Source organism: Siniperca chuatsi, linkage group LG19 (assembly GCF_020085105.1).
Source record: "Siniperca chuatsi isolate FFG_IHB_CAS linkage group LG19, ASM2008510v1, whole genome shotgun sequence".
Lineage (NCBI taxonomy): Eukaryota > Metazoa > Chordata > Actinopteri > Centrarchiformes > Sinipercidae > Siniperca > Siniperca chuatsi.
Window position 1 is genome coordinate 17023678 of NC_058060.1, and position 23561 is coordinate 17047238.

General features: G+C 39.8%; 1 protein-coding gene across 25 annotated transcripts in view; it reads right to left on the reverse strand.

The window, feature by feature from the left end:
• si:ch211-285f17.1 (sickle tail protein homolog) overlaps nt 1-23561 on the reverse strand; it is a 110233-nt gene that overhangs the window by 58368 nt on the left and 28304 nt on the right. For 2 of the 25 annotated variants that reach the window (XM_044176817.1, XM_044176816.1), the window contains exon 1: nt 7851-8001. The exons of the other annotated variants lie outside the window; for them this stretch is intronic. The gene's annotated coding sequence lies outside the window, so the exon portion shown is untranslated. Of the gene's footprint in view, nt 1-7850; nt 8002-23561 lie in introns of those variants that run through there. 25 annotated transcript variants of the gene reach the window in all.

The window sequence follows — 23561 nt, forward strand, 5'->3', positions numbered from 1 at the left end:
CCGTTTCCAGCCACAGCAGGCAGCTGTTTTCAGCGAGCAAGCTGTGATCAACCCACAGTACACTCCCTGCCCAGCACCAAACAGTGGATAGACACCGTTATTGACTAGCTGGTGAACATAGTGGAGCATTTAGCAGCCAGGAGCCAGATATGGCCCTCAGGAGTTGGTGGACACCAAAACAGAGCTAAAAGAGTGAATATTGGACTTACATGCGTCAGCTGGCCAGAAACCCTAGGTATGTGTAGGTTTCAGTGTAGGTTGGTAGGAGGTTTAACTACATTTTGATGGGCATGTGTCATAACATTTGACATTATAGTCTACATATGTATTAGAACAAATAAAAAATTGAAAAAACTGTAAAAAAAAAAAAAAGAATTATGAAAACAGTCCTTAGTTAAAACCCTGCTTTCCAAACGATTCATATAAAGCCTAGCTGCACATCTGCAGAGAAACTCAACTTTGTAGTTCTGTCACGATTATTGGTCGACTTTAATTGGGGCACGCTAATACCAAGTAAGACATGCATTATGGATGCACTCCCAGTAAATTCAGATTGAGATAGTGACTGTAATTAAGTCATTCTCCAGCTCCACAGAGAGTCCTCCATCAAACTGTCTGAGCTTGACTGAGAGACCAAATGGGATGTGTCTGAGTCTAATAATAAAAGGCCTCCTCAACCATGGCTGGGATCTGTCCGCCTGAGCAGATACTGAGCAGCATTTGGCTAAATTCACAGGAAGCTTTAACAGAGGGTAATATGAACTGATATCTTAATATGTGAACAAGGCATGTAAGGCATATTCCTCCTTTTGAGAGGCGTATTGCATGATTGGCAGTCCACTGGTTGGACAGGCAACGTGCCACATTTCAACACAGCTGCACGTGCACACACACGCAGATAGCTGATACAGTACCCCATTCCTTCCCTCGGCTTCATTATGTACGTAGTGAGATGGTTATTTTGTGATGCCTCTGTGGCTAACCACTGTCATCCACCACCTAATGGCTTTAGCATGTGCCTAGCAGCCCATTGGCTCCAGCGGTCTCAGATCTTGGAGAGCTGAAATGAAGCGAGGCATTGTTGTGCTGCTGCCGGGGAGCACACTCTTGTGAAAGGAAAACCTGATGGGAAGGAAACTTCGAAACAAAGTGCTAAGAAAAGCTGATACAGGGCACAGGGGACGGAACTGTGTATTGGTGTGTGGGTGAACGTGTGTGTTAAGGGGCTGTATCCCCTCTTCCTGCGATTATAGAAATTATTGGAAATGTTCAGAACTTTGTGGAATGTCCTGTGGCCTTGAATCTTAAGGTAGAAGCGGAGTGGGATCTTGGGGGAATGGAAACTCTAAGCAAACCAATTACTAGCCATAGTTTTCCCCTATTTATGGGAAATGTAATGACAGACTGGTAAACCATATGACTGTGCCATAATATAGATATTATCTGTAAAGACGAGCTTTAAAATATAATGTTTCTCAACGTGTTTTGTGAAGGAGCTTTTAAGCTAAAAACTCAGACGAGAACCCCGTCACTGCTGGGCAGGCTAAAATGGAAAATACCTAAGGCCTATTATGATTTTCAGCCATAAAGACTGCTGAAACATTACTAAATATTTTCACACTGGGGACATATTTAGCTTTTATTAACACTGGCAATAACATTGAAACCTATTCAGGGTACTGAGGTGAAGCAGAAAGGTAAAAGACTTACTCAAACATTGAAAATGTCAGGTTTTACAAGATAGCTTTCATTACTCTGAGGGGAGCCTGGGGTGGAATAGCTCCCTGGCACAGGACTGCAATCTGGACCACAAGATCTAGAAAGGTAAAAAAACTTAGATTCTTAATTAAAGAGACCTACATGATAGAATATTGCGTCTGGCGATAGTCTAGATGTTTCTTATTGACAAGAAATCCAATGAAAAGACCAAAACCAATGATACAATAAAACAATAACTCTTTTTAACAAGTATTGCCTATGTAGCCAAAGTCTTATTCCTCTGTGTCATAGACCTCCATTGTTGTCCAAAAACTGTCCAAGAACACATACACGAGCCACACCGTTGCACTGGATGATATGTACATACTAAAAATTACAGTGCCCAGCTATTATAGGAAATTTAGGAAATGTCACAAAGTCTGTTATCAGCTGCGGTACGGATTTGATGTTAAGAGGTGTCACACTTGCCACAGTATAATCCTACTACTACTCCTCAGAGTAAACAGACTTGATTCTGTGCCTTCACATATCCATACATGGTGGTCTTTACGTTTAGCCTGAAATGGTTTTATTGGATACTCATTAAACTGCTCTGCTGGGCCTCTTTCCAGTATTTACATGGTCTAGTCAATTTATCAGTCAGAGCAGGAAGGAGTTCTCTAAACAGACCAAAACAGATTACGTATAAGTTGAAGACAGGTTTCCTCAAAACTTCCAACTCCAGAGCTCAGGTAGCTGCTGTTCCTAGAATAGCCCGGCTTAACGAAAACATCCTGTGTGTCACAGGCTTTACAGAATATTTTCAGAAATAGGAGTTTTATAATCTAAAACTGGCTAAATGAGAGTGTATTAAGTTTGTCAGGTGGAGGGGTAATTATGAAATCATGCCACGATAATGACTCATTAGCAGGCAGTCAATTCGGTCGATAGAGAACATAAAAAAGCTAACACAGAAAGAAAAAGGGTAAGACACAGCAGGTTGTTAAATAGGGTCCAGGACAGAAGTCTCATCCATATTTATTGGGATTAGGCAGCTTTAATACTCAAATTCAAACTTTCTTAATTAACAAAGCTTTATGGGGACAGAAACTGCTTTATGCACTTTCAAAGAGTGAGAATGACGTAAGCAAATGCAGTTTTACAGGCCTGACACATAAGGGCATTTGTCTATTTGCATTTCATCTTCCCTCTGATATCAACCTGGCCGCATTAGGTTATTTTTTGTTATTCCACTTTTATTTTGCCTTATGATCAAATTGCTCAGAGAGCAGAGACGGTTGTAGACCAATGGACAAGAACATGCAACGCCTGTTTATGTGTACACAAAGTTCTCCGGGCCTGGTGTGTTCTTGTGTGTTGTGGGAGGCCAAATGCCTAACGGAGTGGACGGATGGGAGAGGCGGAGGGATGTTTACCCTTGGAGAAAGGGCCTGTGGGGGGGGGGGGTTAATAGCAACTGACAAGTATCAGAGCAGAGTCTGCTTAAGCCTTTCCCACCTCTGTCTGAGCCTGTGGGTGGGGAACATTTGTCTTACCACCCTTTTCATTATTGCCAGAGAAAGAGGGGAGAGGGTCAATCAAATTACTTCATTGAATAGGTGGAGTCAATGTGAACGTCAAGAGGGAGTACAGAGTGAGGAAAAAGATGAAATTGTGTTTTTTGTAACTTTTGTGGCATCTAAGTAGGGCATTTTTACAAGAATGACTTATATCCTGAATGAAAAAAATACACTTTTATGACCAATCACCAGAAGTTTTACAGTTGTCCTCCTGCTGAAGGTCCACCCATTTGTAGGTTAACTGAAAGTGACTTTTCCAACATGCTCTTTGCAGCGAGGCCTACAAAAAAAGAAATCAAATTTTATGTCTTGGCAAATTTTCCATTAGCTCCACCAGAATCCAACATCACGACAGGAAGCATGATTTTCCTCTGTGGATAATTCTGTCAGAGCAAAGCCTACAGCAACGACTCTAGCAAATGTTGAGGTCTAACATAAGCCTCTGCCATTGCCCAACAGCACAACAATAAACGACAACAACATCAGGGAAACATATTTGCAATATCACTGCTTCCTCTGTGTACCCATTTTTTAGAACTCAGACAGATATATTTTGCATCCCAAGATGTTTCTTTGGAGCAAAATGTGTTATTTTCTGATTTAGATTCCTTCCAGTGGTTGAACCAATCATTCAGTTCCATTCAGAACATTATGAATATCAAATAAAAAGGGAATGGGAAAGAGGGAAAACTCAGGAGACTGACACTAATGAATCATTATTAGTTGAACTACAAATCGCTGCCTTATTAAATCATTTTCTGCTGGTCTGTCAAATTCCTCTGTATGTCATTAAAATATTGACATTAGCTGCTGACAGAAAGTCATTTCACTTGCATCCAAGAGGAACGCAAAAAGTCTATGTGTATAATAGAAATGGCTTATCTTCTGCTTCTTTAAAGGGTGACAAGATAATGTGTCATATACTGTACTTTCTCACCTTCATTGCAGAAATAAAAGATTTGCAAAGAGTGCCTTCAACTGTTGAAAAAAACATTTGGCTAAAAATGAGGTCAATTTACAAGGGAAAGGAGTCAATTAATGTGATAGAGATTTGATCTGATTATACCTTGCAATCATCCCCACCTCTATTAGACTCAAGTTGTTTTGGCCATAAGCACAGCTTCTGGTCTAAGCTGCTAAAATGATAGAAAATCTTCCTAGAGGACAAGATCAGTTCGCAGCTAATTGAGAAAATAATTTGCCTCAGGCAAATCTTAAAGCTTATTGAACAAAATTGTTAAAATGATACCAGCAGTGGACACTTTACTGTCCCAAAAAGCTGTGAGGTGACCCTGTGAAGGAAGTCAGGATTTATATAAACTTTAAAACCAAGAAGCAGCTTGTGATTAACTTGGTTGGGATTGAAGAAATCAACAGTGGTTTCGCTTTAAAGGGTCAGTTCACCCAAATTACAAAAAAACATTGAGCTTGAAGGTTCATTACTGACATTAAAATAGTAGTTTGACAAAAGATAGTACAAGTTTCAGATCTTTCAGCCGTCATTACTGGAATGACATTTAAAAAATCAACATCCAGAAACTATGAAACCATTTGATAATGTGGTCTAAAATTAGCATTTGTTTTTGCCATTTGCGTGAGCTGACCCTTTGCCTATGGTTTTAAAGGTGGGGTATGCGATTCTAATCCAGTACACGTCTTTTTGTCAAATTCAGCGAATATCTCCTCACGGTCTGCTAGCTGTCCCTTCTGTGTGTGCGCTGAAAAAACCTCCGGTGTTTGTACACAGCCCTGGCTCTGTAAATGGGAAATAAACAAAGTGGCTTGGACCAGGCCACACAACACTAGTCCAGCCATGATTTGTGACTCAGGTAACGTTAAATGACTTGCCCACGGACATTCAGCTTATTTTCTAGTTTGCTAAAATATGCTGTTGTTGTGATGTTAGCTATAGTAGCAAGAGAGTTGTGAGTATCGCTGTCTGGAGCTGCTGTGCTGGCTCTGGGAAACCGTCTCGTCCTCTCTAGCTGTTAGCTTCGCAGCAACAACTGTAGTGGCAGTTTGCTAACCCACAACCTAGCTAAGCTAACCCACTACCTAGCTAACGTTAGTTACTTGCTGTGTCATTGTTTTTTCTATATCATGGTATTTGTCATGGTATTGGATTTCTCCAGAATCACATACCCCACCTTTAAGTCAAAAGCAATGTGCATTAATAGCATTTTCTCTCTCTTTCTCTGTCTGTTTATTTCTTTATATATATATATATATATATATATATATATATATATATATATATATATATATATATATATATATATATATTTACAAACACAATCCAACAAGCAAATGCACTTTGGGGAGCTTCATTCAGTGGGAATGTTTTATCATATCCATAACTCAACCACAAATAGGAGCTGAAATGAAAGCTCTGTAATGAGGTTTGATCAAACCCTGAAGCTCAATGAGACGTGGCGCGAGTTGGCTCGGGGCCCAATGAGGGATGACAGTGCAGACAGCTCGCTGGAGAAACACCTGGTCAGGCCTCTCAACCACCCCTCCACCCTCCACCCCGGTCTCAGCGCTGCTCGGCCATATGCCACTGGCCCAGGTGTGTTTCCACCAAGCTCAATGTCCCGTGGCAGCCATCAAACTCCACAGACCCAGATTTGCATCAGCTAATACATATGGCCCAGGTTAGTGCTTGATCTCCTGCTCAGATCCAGACATGATATGTTATGTCTGGATACTGACGCAAGAGAGCGGTCCAGCCAGGTAATCAAGTGGTCAAGACGTAACCTTAGCGTCTCATAATGATATCAGACAAATGGAGGCATATGGTCAGAGCTACTGTGTGCCTTTGCTTGTAAAAACAATGCCAAAATCACTGTGCCTCATATGCTAGTGCTTAGACAAATAGCTCGGCTGAATTAAACTGGCAGCCAAAGCACTGCCTTGCAGTTAATAACAGTTTCCTCTGGTCTTGTAAGAAATTGACAACTTGCTACATCAGCAAAGCACAAAAAAACTTGCGAGAGACTGTCTAACACTGTCAAAGTGCCGGAACGAGTGATGAAGGATGAGGTTCGGGGGCTCTGGAAGGGGTGCAAGCTCATTTGTCTTTCTGACGAGGCACTCTCCTCCGACCTGTTTACCTTCCCTCCCAGCGGGGGAACTGAAGTTGATATACTAATTTTTGAAAGAGACACAACAAATCACACCCATCACTGAACACCTGACTAGTAAAAAGTAGGGTTATGGAAACTTGACATACTTGTATTACTCCAGAATTAAATAAAAAACACTGCTGAAGCCAAAAATGGCTAATAGGTGGGCTGCCTAAGGATGTTACTTACTGTGTAACTAATAAAAAAAGAACAAATTTAACAAGGAAATCTGGTTCTTAGCAAGTTTTACTGATAGGATGTTGCTTTTGCTGGATTTTTGACGATTTTATGGTGATTAAAAAAACATTTTAAACCAAGTTCGACATTAAGTGAATTTCATATCAAACACTTACATGTGAATAGCTGTGAAATGAACTTTTCTTCAATTAATTTTTCCGTTTGCCTGTACTTGGGCAGGCCAGTCTTTTCCAGATGTAAATCTACTCAACAGCGGAAAAAGTTAAAGCAATTCCAGCGGTACTGGAGAGCTCCAGACAGAAAAACAGGCTTGTTAAGACAGTAAAATACTTAAAATGCTACTTTTTTGCAGTGACAAACTAGTGAAATAGTAGTCACTAATAGGCATAGCTCTCAGATAAAAAGAGATCACTGTTTACTACAGTTTACTGCTCTGCATATGAATCTATGTGTCATGTGAGAAACACAGTGTCTTTGAAGTTGTGAACTGACATTGATGTTCACTTTGAGAGGAGGAATGCAGCATCTCTCCGGTGGGAAAATGTAACAGTCCATTTGATCCAGAGGGCAAACAGCACCGTACATGGCCAAATCTACAGTAGAGCTGATCTGCAATCAGCTACTTTAATCTACAGATGTCATTCATCTGTGATCTAGAAAGGGAGATTCAGAGGCAGTGAAAAGATTAAAAAAAGTTCTGTATGGTGGTTGAATCTGAGACAATTAATGGTACAGATAGTTTGTGTAAGGAGTTTTGTGAAAGTGACTGTGGTGTTTTCAAGTTCAGCCCCTCATGGCTTGACCCTCACCACTCATCTCCCCCATTAGCTTAATTAGACACAGCCACACACACATTAGATAGTCCCCTTTTTGCTTCACGCACTGAATGGCTGGCTGCAGTTCAAGGCACCACAAAAACAGCTATGCAAAACAAGCAGCTTTCAGAGCCAGAACAAAACCATCAGCAAACAGCACACACATTAAGAACACTACACTGCATGCCATTCAAAAACCCCTCTGGAATTTAAAATGACATTGCGTGCAATAATAACAGAAAGTCACTTCTCAAGTCGTGCAAGAATATTTGACTGATCAGTTTGAATCCACAGACGGAAGAGACAGTGAAGAAAATGGGTGTACTCACATATATATGGCTGAGCATCTGTGCATTTTTAAGTTCACATCTGTGTGTGTGTGTGTGTGTGTGTGTGTGTGTGTGTGTGTCATTGTATGAGATGCAGCTACTCACCTTTTTATTTCTGGCTATCTACAGTACAGTATGTCCCGATAGAAAAAAGCCAAAGTCTTGGACACAACCAGAGTGACACAAACTAACTACCACACTGTCGCTAACACCGTCGCAGTCCCAAACTTTTTGCTCTCTCCCGGCAGATCTGCAGACTTCCCCTGCTCCCCCCTCCCTCCCTCTCTCTCTCTCTTACTTCAGCAATTCCTGGGCTGCTGTTTATGCTCCAATCAGGCCATGCAAGGAACTGCCGCTGCCCCTACGCCTCCCTCCTCTCCCTCAGCAAACAGCCATTGTTTGGAGGGGGCTTGTCACATGTAGACGTCTGTGTGTGTGTTCCCTCTTGACCAAGAGGTATCCTCTTGCCACTACCCAAAGTCTGGCTCTCCTCAATCAGTAGAAGAAGAGTGAGGAAGGAGCAAACTACGAGCTGAAGACGGAGGATGGGAGCAAGGTTGGTAGGCTGAAGAAAAACACATGGAGGGGGCTTCCTGCTTGAATGTCTTGCTGTGAAAGATTACACTTTTTCAGGCATAAGGAAAAAGGGGGGGTAGCAGCGTTGAGTAAGGATTGGGGGTGTGTCTGGAACTTTCTCTCCAAATCCAACAGCTTGTTGTTACAAACCGCAATGAGGCTCAGCCCATCGTAGCCCCCAGAGAGCCTCAGAGCTCTGTCTCCAAAACAAGGCGCCTTTCCCATAGTCTGCCAAAAGTTTTCACCACGATACCTCAACCCCTTCTCCCAAAGCCCCAGCCTCTAATTCACTGTTTCACTAAGCCAGCCAAACACAGCCAGGCCAGCTCTTTCCAGGCTTTTGGGTGAAATAAAGACGGTGGAGGTGTGAGGTGGGGGTGCAGGGTAGCAAGGTGAAAGGTGACAAGTGGGAGGAGACAGGTTGTCAGCAGCACACTGAGCTTTTGTTGGTGTTGTTAACAGTTCCATCATCGCATGATGGTGACACCTTGTGGGTTGTGGAAAAGTTCTGACCAAACTGAAGACATTCAGGTGGTGTAACTTGAGACACGTTTTACTTTCAAGATACAGCTTTTGGAAGCAAAACATATATTTGGTATTGAATTAAAATGCTAACATCTCTTCTGGGAGTGTGGACAGTCAGAGGATAGGCTTAAAGAATAAATCTAGTTTATTACAACTTGGGTCTTTTTAATTGTTTGGTTATCATAACATACTCACAAAAGTAATTACTAGTAATAGATCTGGGAACATGGGAACATTGCTGCAATGAAGTGCAATGGATACACAAATAGTCAGAAAATCAGACAGGTTCTAAACAAGCAAACAGTTTAGCCAGATTATCTGAACCACTTAATTTAGAGGTAAAACCAAAAGTGTGAGCTGACTGCACAAGAAAACTACGATAAAAGTACAGCAAATTCCGTAGGTCAATGTTAAACCAATGGATGTTTAAAATGGACAGTTTGGGTAATAATTTTACCGTTCACCGTCTTTTTTGCTTCCAAATAAATTTGGCTAATCTGGAAATTTGTTAAAGGGGCACTGCAGTGAGTTGGTATTGCACTTTCATAAAGTTGGGGGACTCAAAATGAAGAAGTTAGTACCTAGTACTAACTAACTAGTACTTAGCACCTAGTATAAGTCGATCAAGGGAGCGCCCCTTTAAATCTTATATAACAGTCTGACTACTTATATTTCTTGCCCCGTCTGACTTCTTTTTAGCGACAATGCTGCATTCCAAGAGCTCAACCATCAACTTAGTCAGTACAATGGTATTATTACAGATAAATATGATGGCCCAAACTATGAAAATAAGACCCAATTGTAATAAACTGGAGTTATCCTTAAACTGATGCTACTGTGGTGGAATCCAACCTTTAAACGATAATAAACTAAACCTCTCTCTTCTGCCTTCTTATCCACTCTACTAATTTCTTCTTCTCTCCTCTCCTATAACTTGCCCTTTCCTCTGCTCTGAATGCGATTCATTCAGTCCGTCAAGCCACACAGGCAGATTGGGGTGCCTCCGTGCCAGGTTGGATTCAGGAAACATTCATCTTGTTGTTTAGTCTGGGCACCATGTGTTGGAGCGGGGAGACTGCTCCCTCCTCTTGTGCACACAAGCACAGAAAACCCCACACTGACAGACACGATCTGCACATTCACAACTGTGGTTCATTGTTTAAGGGCTCAGACGCACGAAACAACAAAACTTCAAAAGCAGCGGTTACTACAAAGCAGCACCAGCATGAAAAGAGAAAATGTGCTCTGTTGCTCCCTCAGTGGCTCAGGTGTGTCAGCATAGAGGCTTTGTGCATCAGCATCTATTTCTTATGCTGCTTTAATCACATAATAAAGAATGCGAAAGAGATGTTGACTCAGAGCAAAGAGTCATTTATGGAGCAGGTAACAGGAGGCAGGTGCAATGAACTGTACACAGCGCAATATTTGTATAGTTTTGCAAATGTGAAACTATGTGTATGTGCTCATGAATGTGATTTGGACTCATGATGTGACAGTGCCTTGACATAACTTTCTTCCTGCATGAACAGTATAAACAGGGCCCACTTTGACTAATCCCTTAGTGCTAAATCCTTTCATTGCTGAAAAGAGACCCAAACAAATGGAGAGGGGAGACAAAATAAATCAAAACATTTGGGATTTAACGGTGAGAGAGCAGGTGAGGATTACACCTGAAGCTTTTCAGTTTGGAGCCTCAGCTTGTGCCAGTCTGCTATTGAGGAACCGATCCTGCAGTCACACAGTGAATGAGCCACCTGTGTGTCTTGGAAGAGACCAAACTCGACTGTGCTTGTCTAATTTGACTTGAGTAAAGAGAGTGAAATGATAGGCACTTTGCTTTCAGTAACCGAAATGCCAGCAGATTCAGGAAAAGAGATTCAGCAGCTTCATGGTCTCAAAGCCAGCTTTAAAAAACAAAACAAAAAACTCTTCATATTTTAAAAGACTGGGGGAAAAAATTGTTCCAGGCACATATGTGAAATTCGGTAAGATGAGTCCTATCATACAAAAGAAGAATTGGGTGAGTTGTGACAACCTCTGTTATCCAACAGCTTGTCATATGGCCACTTGAATCCAGTTGTTGCATTGTTGCTGTATATGCTTAACAATGCTTTAATGCTGAAATGTCTATGGGGATATATAATATATAATATGCTGAAATTCCCAGCAGTTATCACTACGGTATCTGAGTAAAAAACAGGAGTAAAATCATATTTTCATAAAAGGTTTTATATTTTATGCAATTTTACTGTTACACCCTTAACACCCATGTTTGCCATGTTTCAAACACTGTAAAAACAATGTTAAAAGATTTACTCTCAAAATGGGCTCCTGTTTTTTATGCTATTCTAACACTTCTAACCCCCATTTAGCATTTATTAGCCATATATAAAGCTAGGCGTCAGTATAAGGACAGTTTAATGTTTTTGTTAATATATTTGTCAACAACAATAATAATAACTTCTCCTATGAAACATCCTTAACTGTATAGACACAGTTAACAAATGATTGATAACACAGTTTAACATTATTAATCCTTACAGTGTGTTATAAAGCATATATTAACTGTTTGTACACATGTATAAATCATTCACAGCTGGGTTTTAAACTATTTACTATACATACGTGTTAAAAATTCACTAATGCATGTTGAGTTTGAAGGTTCCTTCTTAATTTTGGAAATGGTAGCGTGACAACAAAAGACTTAACCACTACTTACTAGATATTTTCCAGACCTTTCACCCGCATCTCATGGGCTTCATCAGTGGATAGAGTTTGCTCGTCACAGAGACTAAAACAGTTATTATGTATAAAACCTTCACCAATAAATGTAATAAATATTAATATAAGTACTTCATTAATAAATATAATAGCAAATACAAATATAGAATTTATACATATAATAAATACATACTTAATGTTTCATATTCTCTAAAGTTAGTTTATATTACAACATTGCCATATTATATTATCAATCACTCATTATCTATATTACTGCTGACAAATACATTTATACACATATGAAAAATGTCCTAATCTACTGACAGTTACATTATAGTGTGTTAAAGACCATTTATTAATTGTTTATATACTGTCTTTAAATGGCAAATAGGGGTGTTAAAATTAAAGTGTTATTGACAATTACAATGATGACATCCTCTGAGTTTTTACGTGTGTTTACGACAAACTGAAACACTACTGTACCATATAGGTTTGACAGCCAAAGTTATTGCTGCAGAGTCATTTTCACTTCAATACCCAAAATCTCGGAGTCGGTGTCTTGCTGGCTCACAGTAGGTTTTGGTTTGCAGGGCATCTTTCTACCAAATTGATACAGAGTGCAAAAAAAAGAGGAACCAAAGACCTTGGCTGCCATCCACCCAGATCCCACTCTAGCCTGTGGACCAAGCTGCCTTTTACATATATTTAGCCTAAAATCATCCAAAGCCCTGGTGAGCTGCTGCTCTCTATTTTAAAGCCAGTTTCATAATCTTCAACAAGCCGATGGCAACAATGGAGCGACTGGTCTAGTATACTCTCTGAGTCAGCATTGAATACTTCAAAAGTGCATGAAGAGAAATCTTACTTAAGTTCTGAGTTAATGACTTTACCAGTTTCAGAACTGTCTGAAAATGATGATCATGCTTACATTATGCAAATACTGCACAACATGGTGTATTTAACCCGTCACAAACACATCCGAGTCTGCAGAGACACTACAACTCATACTCATAACTTGATGTAGCAGCCTGGTGACTCTGCCTGCCATTATGGATTTCTGGGGAGGAGAAGTTAAACAGCTATTGATTAAATAAATTAATAACAGCCTGAAGTAATGAGAATGTGAAGTGAGAGGTGTGAGATCAGACCCGGGTTGGAGAAGTGAATGTGGCACTATGAGGCCAGTCTGATTGTCCTGTGGCCCGCTGCAACAGTGACAGAACGGAACAATGAGACATAACTCACCCAGAGAACATAGCACAGAGGGTCAGAGGGGTCACATGACTGTGTTTCTGCCTGTCTGCTTGTCTGACTGTTGGTCTCTCTGTCTCTGGGTGGGCGCACACACACATGCCTGAATACAAGTTAGTGTTGCAGGAATTAGTTAAAATAAAACAACTCTTTTATTCTGTTACATGGACAATGGGTTATGTGCATATTTTGACAGCCGTATAAATGTAAGCGCTTGGAAGATTATAAAAAAAACTCTAATGCAAGCTCACAGGCGGGAAATATAACAAAACAAATATTTTGTGATCTGACAACTCAAGCAGTGATTTAATTTAACAAACTATTATAAATACAACAAACACAAACATTCATGCACACATACTCACTCCCATTTGTCATTATGCAATTTTTTTGTTATTGACACTGTATCAAATGCCTCATAATATGACAAATGAGCTAGTACTGCAGATCCCACTGTAAATCAACACAACTCTGCAGCTTTTTCCAGCTTTCAGCTCATCATTGGTTCACTGGCCTGTGTGGCTGAGTCTTTATGGTTCTCAATGACATCCCTAACATAAATGGGGAATTCAGTCAAGTTCAAAAAAGCCTATTGTAGGTTACTTGACCAGAGAAAGAGCCAAGGTAAATGGGTGACTGGAGTCAAACATCTACCAATCCAAAGAGACTCAAGATATTTCTTCTCATTGCTGCATGATTGTATTGGTTCCAAACTTGATATTGCATAATGCAGCTTTTGAGAAGCTTTGCTAGGTGCAATTTTTGGATAACTGCAATTTACAGACCAGTAAGATCAAAGTATTAATAGACAGTGATGCAAAACTGGAACACATGGATTGTTTTTTAACTAGTTTACCTTTTTTTGTAAGAACACTGAAGCCTTAAATCCACAAGAATCTTACCTTTAACAGCTTGATCCTGATTTTGTTATGAACACAGACATGTCCTCTATGCACTTTGGCATTCAAGCTTTTCATGCTTCTAATAGCTGGGCCACCAGCTGGTTTAGGCGGTGAACATGTCAGGTCAGGCTCTTCTCCTCTCCCACCTGGTTCCACATCTGTCCATCACTCCATCTCTATCTCTGCCTCTCATACTTTCCCTCTATTACCTAACACTTTCAAATTATTGCAAGTGCAGCCGAGCAAACAATAACTGTAAATACATGTTTTTTACGGTCATAGAAATGTGATTCCTAATCAGGTTTATAGAGTAATACAAAGCATTTAGCTTAATTGTGTTTGGCCCATAAGTGCACTTCAGTGCTGTCTGGTGCAATATAAGAATTATTGGTCTTAATATAATGTATTTACAATGGCCAAGAACAATGACACTAAAATATTTATCACATGCTTTACGTAATGTCAAAAGAAAAATGAACAAATATGCTTTCCCCATAAGCAACGGTTTTATAGCTATCTGCAGCGCTGCATCTGCTTTTCAAAATATTTATTATGCAAAACATGTCTGCAAGGGATGTGAAGATAAAGTGGTCCTAAAGATATAGTAATTTGCCTATCGATAAAAGCACCCTTTATTGCTACTCTAGAAAATGTTTCAACAATGAATAATTGATGAATCCTGGTTGCACATCACATTAACTGCCAGCTGTCGCTTTGTGAACTGTGGGCCTCAATCTGCAACTTAGCATACCCTTCTTGACTTGCCATTGATATGAGAGACACTCCTTGTTTGTCTGTCAAAGGATTTCAGGGGCTCACACAACAACAAACAAATGGGTTATTAAATATGTAGCGCTGAGAAACATTTGGTCCGGATCATAATTAAAATTCTGTCTCCAAGAGCATAAAGAAAGCAAGAGAGGAGAGTAAAAAGAAAAATTAGTTTTGGCAGCTTTCTTATTACATCCACAGCATTTCTGTGGCTCCATATGGTCACAGTGTGAAGCCATCTATATATCTGCAAATAAATCTGTCAAATTACATAAATTCACAAAAAAAAGGAGTCATACTTATTTTAGTATGCTGATAATTAATCAATAAAGTATTTCTGATTCTGATATTACCCCATGATTTCACGTCCATCTCTGTAATTTAACTACTGGAATGTTTTAGGACCAAATTTAATTTATTGTCATTATTAATTCCAACAATATTTAGTTAAATCAACTTGACTTATTCTGAAATGCATCTACTAATGAGCCCGGAAGTGTAAATTAAGGTGAAAAACACTTAGAACGCTATAATCACAGCAAGACAAAAAACAATGTTGACATACAAGTAAAACTGAGAATCTCTTGTTTGTTGTGATTTGTGAATCACAATCTTCTGTTTTCTCATAATGAAATAATGTGGGTTGCAGATAGGCCTTTTCACTTTCAGGGTGTTTGAACAGGGCTTGGACAGACAGTCTGCAGGGAGCTGCACAGGTCAGTGCTATCACCAAAGCCCAGCAGCCCAGCATCCGTTCTCTGAACACAACAAGCCTGCAGGGACAGATGCACATCCACACAGTGTAACCATCACCACCCAGGAACTTCCGTGCATTACCTGTCCTGATACAATACACCTGTGCATGTGTTGATATATCTGTGATGTTGCCAAGGTGGGACACAGATGAAACTGATTACATTTGAGTACTACAAGGCTTTCTTTCCGTGCAAAAAATCGTATGCCCATGTTTCCAAAATGATCACATGACCCGAGGCCTGAATGGGAAACAAAAGGCCAGACAGTAGAATGGCACCAAATCTCCACCGGCTGTTAATTCACACCCAGATACAAGATCTCGGTTGAATCTAACGCGAGATCTCAGTTGAATCCAAACACTACTAGACGAGACAAACAATACAGCACATGAAAACCCGGCACACAGCTATGACGTCAGCACCTCTATAAAGCCTGGTGCAACAGACTGTCTTTTCCACTGTAACCCTGTTACTATAGGAAGGCGCATCACGTTAACTTTAATTTTCCTAGGAAAGTCGTAACTCGCTGGACGAGCAACAGACTGCTTTGTGTTTGCCTTACTCTTACTCTAATCCACACACCTTTACACGTACATATACACTTACACACACATCTCAAACGAATCAAATAGCATCGTAGCATAACTAGCTACACTCCACGTTATCTTGAGGACAAATAGCGCACGTCCTCCTTTCGGGCTCTCCCCTTTGTTTGAGTTTCGTGGGTTTACCCGCCATTTTGGGTCTGTGCGTGACGACCACCCACATGGTCACGTCCGCCGTCTTCCTCGCACCCCCACTCTCTATTGTCCCACACACACCCTCACCTCCACAAACACACACACACACACACACACACCTACACACACGCACAGACCTTATATGCTTGCTGATTGTTGTATGCTTATTGTGTTTAGATTAGACGATAGTGATTGTTGGCTGAAGTTACTGATTGTTAATCAGTGCTAATGTTAATTAAATGCTATAGTATCTTTTAAAGAGCAGTTGCCTGTGGTTATTGTGTGTACGTGTTGTAATAACAGCTGGTTGCCATTATCAATGTAAGTTAGTACCTTAAATATCAGCATTTTTAGGGGGGCAGCCACCTTTGAGACTGTTTTTCATGTTTGGTTATTGGTCCCTGATCCCAGGGTGGTGCCCCATAATCATTAATTCAAATTAATAATTTTGATAATATTAATACTTATTCATAAATATCTTTGATATTTTGCTAATAACCAAACCTGCCCTACCTGAATCCCAACAGATTTCTACCATTGTTTCACCATCTGTTGTATAACGCCAGAATAGGTTCTGTCTGTTCTGTCTTACATTGTCTTTTTCTCCAGTCTCTCTGGTCATGAGAAATCAAACATTACATAACATGGGATGTTAGATAAGAGTTTCTGATGCCTATCACAACCCATCCACATTCTTCTGCTGGGCGTCTTGCAAAACTATTGGCTGGGAAGGATCATGACAAATGGCTGTTTGGCTGGCTGAGTATAATTCAAGGAGACAATTGCAGCTGAGAAACAGACTCTACAAATAATGAATGCAAACAATTGACTTTTACACAGCCAAAATAATCTGATGAAAAAAATGAAATGAATTTCCACTTTTTCTCTCAGAGCAGTATCAAAAGTATAGTAATAAAGGGATTAAATCTTTTTATCCTGTCACTCGGTTGAATGGTCTATTAAATTTGCTCCTATCCAGCTTTCGCTGCTCCAAAACTGATAACATATTCACCCTTTTTGATTTAATTCATGTGATGAATTGGAATAAGCATGGTAGGACTGGAGATAGAACTGAAACAAAAAATGGTGAGTTTGGAGAAATCCGCTGTCACAAAATTCTCGTGTGCATCCCAGTTTTCTGTGAAGTATTAAACCTCCAGCTGTTAATATCAGTTCAGCAGAAATCCCCCCAATCTCTCCCCGCAGCTCAGGCTAAAATGCTGCGTCAGTCTCATGATAGCTTTAGCTGCCTAGCTGGAAAGCATGCATGTCTTACCAATGACTTCATCACACAGTCAAACCGTATTATTCCCCTTTTGAAAATCCCCAGATTTAAGAGAGGGTGGGGGAGGAGTACATTTGATCCCTGATTCAATGTTTCTAGTGTTTAATACTGTAAGAATGTACCAAAGATGCTCAGAGGCACAGGGTGGCTGTCAAACCCATCTCAGTGTTTCATATTTGGGGGAAAAGAAACTTGGCAAAACAGTGAAGTTTTTAGTCACAACCTAATCAAACAAGCAGTGCTAGCAGGGATAAAATGAATAAACGTCAAATCAAACTCTTTGACAAAACCACATGAGAGGCATAAACCTACATGAGGACTGAAACTCCAGTGTGGGCATAATGTATCAAGTTCAACCTGAAATCCTATTAGCTGTACAGCTGGGGGCGCTACATGCCAGAAGCTACTGAACTCTCCAATATGGAGTAGAAGAAACTCCCCACACTTTTGCTGATGTCAAAGACTTAAGTGTTGTGAGGTGGTAGGAAACCTGCTCACTATCAAAAGCTAAAGATGAGGGATTCCATATGTGGCCAGGAAGTCTGTTTTATTTCTGGTTCCAATAAGTGCACAGTGCAGTGCAGTGCAGCAGGAATAAATCTTATTCTTTTTTTGTATTAAACAGCACACATGCTCTATGTTTTACAGCTCTGCTCTTCCACATACTGCCCAGACGTGTATAAAGAACAGGTACCTGAAATATCTAAAGTCTCAGGTGCTTATACGGACTATCAGTACTATTAAAAGGTCAAAGAAAGCACAATTTAAGAAACAGGGATGTAAAAATACAAGTTCCCATTGAATTGGAGGCAAAAGAGAACCAAAATGGCAAAGTCAGAGACATAATTGAGGATAAAATGATAGAAACATGTATCTGTGTTATGAATTTGTCCCCTTAATTTTCTTACATTGACAGAACACATGCAACCAGAAATTTATAATTCCGTGCACATGGGTCACGGTGATTTTAATGGCTTCAGAGCAGGGCAAGGGTGTTCTCTGTATCTGACAGTCATTACGTTAACTATGACAGGCCGAGACCCTGCTGAGCACACGACAATTACGGCACAATGTCTGTCTGTTCTGCTGGCAAATGATGTGCATTTTAAATTGACTCAATTATTTAACCACAGTTAAGCAGCACACACCGTATACCCTAACACTCTACCTTTCTAATTAATTTATAATGAAAGTGATTACTTTGGCTTCAGGCCCTCATTGGGGCTGAGATAAGCATAGATCAGGTCTCACTGTAAACAAATTGTAAACAAACTGTATTTCTGGTCTATCCCATTTGTACTTAATTTAATTTTATGTATTTTCTTTCATTTTATAACCATTTTAAAATATTATTTTATTCTACCTTAATTGATTTTATTGTTTTTTTTATTGCTTATTGCTTTTGAATGTCATTCTAATGCTTTTCTTTGCCTATGTAAATCACTTTGAATTGTCCCAGAGTTTGAAATGTGCTATATAAATAAAGCTACCTTAACTTGCCTTAATAAAATCCAATACTATACCATCCATATATTACACTGGCAATGAAAAGTCTTTTAACTTGTTAGTTATGAATACTCTGTTCATTACACGCACTATCGAAGGCCTGAAGCAGCACAGCTCATACACATTGAGAAACTCTCTTGACTCCTGGCATCCATTTCTAAAAGCAAAACCACACACAAGCTACTGAGTCTGTGAAGAAACTGGAACAGTTTGCTTTGCAAATAAACGCAGTCTAGATTTTTTTGGTGAGCAAATGTTAAGAGAGTTGACATACTTCTCCAACAGAGGGGAATGCCTGAGTTATCAGTTTCATATTTAGACACTGACAAAAAAGGGGGTTACTTTCCCTCAGAGCAACAGTTGATTAGAGTGAATACAATTTCTGTGTCTCATCTTGCAAACCTGAAGCGGCCCTTTGCCAAAAGAGATGCTCACTCAGTACTACTTGAGCCATTATTCAATATCCATGCATTGCAGCAGGGAAACAAATACTATCAGAGGGGTCGATAAAAACCTCCATAACAACCATACAAGCAACTATAACAGTGGGTAAACACCTTTTTTTCATATCGCATTCCACACTGCACCTTGATTAAATACATGTTCATACATGCACCTGTCTGAAGTGTATATTGCACTCTCAGCACTGTGTTAAGTCAACACACACACTGATACATAGACATACAGATGAACCGTGACCAAGAAATGCTACTGATGCAGCCAAGGAAAAGATAAATAACAGATAAATAAAAGATAAGAAAATCAAAAAATGAAAAATACAAAAGCAAACTATGGACCAGCTCTGTCTGGCCTTTTTTTCCTCCTGCAACTTTTTAATTTTTCTTCTTCATCCATCAGCCTCTCTCTCTTCCTCTCCCAGGACAGAGAGAGAGAGAGAAAAAGAGGCCTATACATCAGTGAGATTTAATGCTGCCTCATCCTGCTCAGCGCTCGTATCACATGGTGTACATCATCAATAATCTTTACGAGCCAGCCTTGGCTTAAACACAAGGGTAATGTGTTGCTCCTGTTGGATCCACAAACTCCCAATGCAGGCATCTCGGAACTTATTTTCAGTTTTTATTTTCTGCATGTAATTGCATCACAACATTAAAATAAGGCCATTGAAAATTTAATAGGCTTATCTGGCTGAAAAGCGATATTCAAACACAGGATGTTGGCTTGGAGATCCATCTCTGTCAGACAAAATAAGGCTTGGCGATCATTTTTGACACAGATTGACCACAAGATAAGGAATTTATCAGATATAAGCTGTTATTTGTAGGCTTGCATGCACGGCCTTATAACTGGTTCACTGAGTCATCAACAAGCATTATTGTAAGAAATGAAAATTTCTTTTTATCCTTGTTGTTTGCTGAGCTGTGTGACTGTCACGCCAGATACTATATGTTCACAGTCTGTTGTCACTTGTAGTGTTGGAAACTGGGACAGACAAGGGCAGTTTTGAGGCACTAAAATTTGCTATTGCAGTAAAGCAGCACAGAGGACAACGGGGTGAAGTCAGGAAAATCCAAAATGACCATGGTGCTTCAGACATGCATGATGCTTCTATTTTTAAATTTATAATTAGTAGAAAGCTATTCTATTCCAATGTGGATATGACATAGGAGATCCATTTCCCTTTACAAAGTTCACACTGAGCGCCCTTTCTGTAATCAACAATGAATAGAGACATAACTGTTTTGTGTTGCTTCAAGTTCCTTTTCCTAACCATAAACCACAACTATGCTTTCAAGAAATGCCCTTAAAAGCTCAATTTTATGCCCTGTCGGAGAACTCAAAACTCTGTTATTGGTTCTACTGAGCATCAAGTTCTCCTTTGAGACGTGACCTTAATAAAAATGGGCATTTCAATGGAGAAAAAAGTAGCATTCTATATTCTTTAAACAGAAGAAGACTCACTGAAACATCCTACACAACTGGAGAAAGAATGTGGTTTAACTCAAATCTCTGGACACATTTTTGAGGGGGTGATTGATTTCTCTTTTCATTGTTATCTTAGATATGATTTATATGAGGACATTTAGCCACATAGTGTCAGCTAAAGGTTAGTAGGTCCTAAACTTTTCTAACCCAGGATTTCAGAGTTTCACTTTCATGCCTGCCATAGCTTGAGATAATGAAAACACTCTAAGTGACAATACAAGGAAGCAAAATCAGTTCCCAAATAGAATGACACATTTCTATTCTGGTTTAGACCCAGAAATAAAAACAAATAAAAGTAACATCAGTAAATGGAAAGCAGTAACAGGGTGGTAATTTCAGTAATGTGAAGCTTAGATATTGATGCCAGGAATCTAGATATCACTTGTTGTAATATCACACTACAACCTGCACTGTGTGTTTATCCTGCACTCTCCCCTGTCAGTCTTCACATGTCCTAATCATCTGACAGAGTGTACAGTTGGAGGTAGCTTCCCTATAATGGATCATGTGGTCCACATCTACACACTCATACAGTAGGCTGACACCATTAGTCAGCTGTTATGTTCATTTTCAACATTGTTTTATTCAAAGGAACAGATTGACATTTTGGGACATACAATTGATCGCTTTTTTGCCAAGAGTTAGATGAGAAGATCATCACTCTGGAGCCAGGAGGCAATTAGCTTAGCTTAGCATAAAGACTGGAAGCAGGGGAAAACAGCTAGCCTGACTGTCAAAAGTTCAAATATCCGTCTACCAACACCTCTGAAGCTCACATTGTATCTTGTTTGTTTATTACATACACAAACTGAAATGTAAAAATGTAAAAAAACAAAAAACAAACAACTTGTGATTTTACAGGGAGTTACATTATAAGTAACAATTTCGACAAGACTCCAAGAAGTGCGCTTAGCTGCAGGTCGTTTAAGACATAGTTACAGCACAAAACTCCTGGAAAAAACCACAACTTGTTTTTACATTTCAGTTTGTGCACACATTAAACAAACAAGAGGTGTTCATTACTGAGCTTTACAGTGCTGGCAAGTGTATTTTTGAACATTGGAGAAAACCATGCTAGCCGTTTCTCCCTGCTTCCAGTTTTTATGCTAACCTAAGCTAACCATCTTCTGGGTTTAGCTCCTCATCTTGTCCTTACCGTAAGGTCACTAAGAAATTACATACCCAAACCGAAATGTAAAAAACTTGTGATTTTACGCATTAAACAAATGAGATACAATGTGAGCTTTAGAGGTGTTGGGAGACTTTTTTACACATGCTTCCAGCCTTTGTGCTACCTACGCTAATTGACTCCTGGCTTCAGCGCCATACTTAGCATATAGACATGAGAGTGGTATCGATCTTCTCATTTAACTCTCTGCAAGACAGTGAATTAGCATATTTCCCAAAATGTCAAACTATTCCTTTAATTTTAACTTCACCTTGAGCTCAATTCTGGTAGAACATCTCTTCTAATCTGTACACTACATGGACACAAAATGATTTTAATGACCTCAACCAAATATTCTTCTCGCAGATGATCACAGATGGGTACTGCCAGCAACACTAAATATTAATGTAATATTAATGAAAGATATGAATGAAAAATCCATTCCCCTGAACTAACATGTCAACGTGAAAGAAATAAACACAGTGGGAGATTAAATTTCTATCGTCTGAACAACGGAGATAAAAGTGTGTTAATATTTAGCAGTTTGTGCATACAGCAATTTGCGTGCACGCTCACTCATGCCCACACAGACAGACAGGCAGACCAACACACACACAGACACATACCACATCACGTTTGCCAGGAGGTCAAAAGTGTGTAAGAGGGGAGGTGGAGACGTATTGATTTCTTTGTCAACTCTTTGAGAGGAAACCCTGAGGGAGGCCTTGCATCCGCTTATACCCCTCAGTTGGGTGAATTAACCACATTTATGCTTTGGGCTAGAACACACACACACACACACACACACACACACACACACACACGCACGCACATAGACACGCATTGCATTAAATTGAAAAAACAATCTTGTAGTGAGATGTCTGGTTTGAAGGAATTTCATGCCACATTTGCTTCATGCCACATTTGCTTTGAAGACTTTGCTGCGTAATCAAGCCAAACTAACAGGCCACACTGGAAAGTAAATATGCAAACGATGTATGTTTGTAATCAGTTTGGCTTCAACAAGTGAAAACCTTGGGACTTGAAGTCAGGGTGGGCATTAAAGAGATTAAGGCTTTTGTTTTATCCTTAATCTGACATGCAGAGAAAGCCAATCCCCTCTGCTGTCTGCTGCACAGCTTCAGGAATCAGGAAGAAGCAACATTGCCCCGAGATACACCCCGAACGAAAAACACATACCAGACCCAAGAGGGGGATTTACAATACACACTCATGAGTAGTCACATAACCAAAGCTCTTTCTTCTTGCTCAGTGGCCCGATTATTGTCTGTTTCTGTTTGAGGGATGAGTCACATCCATTCATTTTCTGAACACAGGCCCCACATCCATGAACACACCATTAACTCACCTACTCCCATGCTTCTAATGACTCATTGGACTTCTCTCCAGTCATTGGGTACTTATTGACAAGCCTTAGACAAAGGTGAGTTGTCTCCCACAGCTGAGAAAACATCAAGGCATTGTCACTTCCTCTCTTGTGACATTTGGAGGAAAAGTTCTTTAAAAACTGTTTAAGCCTAATTGGTTTAGTCAATAGAGGAATAAACACATTGCCAAAACCGTAACAAAAGCAAATATCTGAGTGGGTTAGAGGAACTGACTTGAATGGATAATAAATGCTGTCCCATTTTACTTATGTTCAGAGATT